Source organism: Haliaeetus leucocephalus, unplaced genomic scaffold, assembly GCF_000737465.1.
Source record: "Haliaeetus leucocephalus isolate CR32 unplaced genomic scaffold, Haliaeetus_leucocephalus-4.0 Scaffold279, whole genome shotgun sequence".
NCBI classification, from domain to species: Eukaryota; Metazoa; Chordata; class Aves; order Accipitriformes; family Accipitridae; genus Haliaeetus; species Haliaeetus leucocephalus.
Genome location: NW_010972715.1, coordinates 8,568 through 9,230, shown reverse-complemented (window position 1 = coordinate 9,230; position 663 = coordinate 8,568). Strand labels below are relative to the sequence as shown.

The 663-nt window shown below is 60.0% G+C and overlaps 1 protein-coding gene across 1 annotated transcript in view; it reads right to left on the bottom strand.

Annotated features, from left to right (window-relative positions):
* PPP1CA (protein phosphatase 1, catalytic subunit, alpha isozyme) overlaps positions 1–663 on the bottom strand; it is a 4,585-nt gene that overhangs the window by 3,710 nt on the left and 212 nt on the right. The gene's annotated exons all lie outside the window — the stretch shown is intronic.

Here is a 663-nt window from a genome sequence, read left to right as displayed (position 1 = left end):
CCGCGCTGCGCTGTGCCATGCTGCGCGTGCCGTGGGCTGTGCCGAGCCATGCCATGCTGTGCCACACCATTTCCCACGCATCCTGTAGGCCATGCCGTGCCGTGCTGTTCCCTGCATGCCATGCCGTGCCATGTGGTACCATTCCCTGTTTGCCATGCCATGCCATGCCGTGCTGTGCTGTGCCGTGCCATACTGTGCCACATCATACTGTGCTGTGCCATACCATCCTGTGCCATACTGTGCTGTGCCATGCTGTGCAGTGCCGTGCCATGCCATACTGTGCCATACTGTGCTGTGCCATGTCATGCTGTACCATGCCATGTCATGCTGTACCATGCCATGTCGTGCTGTGCTGTGCCATACCATGCTGTTCCATGCTGTGCTGTGCCATGCCATGCCATGCCATACCATACCATGTTGTGCCATGCTGTGCCATGCTATGCCATGCCATGTCATACCGTGCCATGCTGTGCAGTGCTGTGCCATACCATGCTGTGCCATACTGTGCCATGCCATGCCGTGCCATGCTGTGCCATACCGTGCTGTGCCATGCCATGCCGTGCCATGCCGTGCAGTGCTGTGCCATGCCATGCCGTGCCATGCCATGGGGTCGGGAATAGCTCCCCGGGGGGGTTGCAGCCGCCCGGCTCCAGCCCTGACATT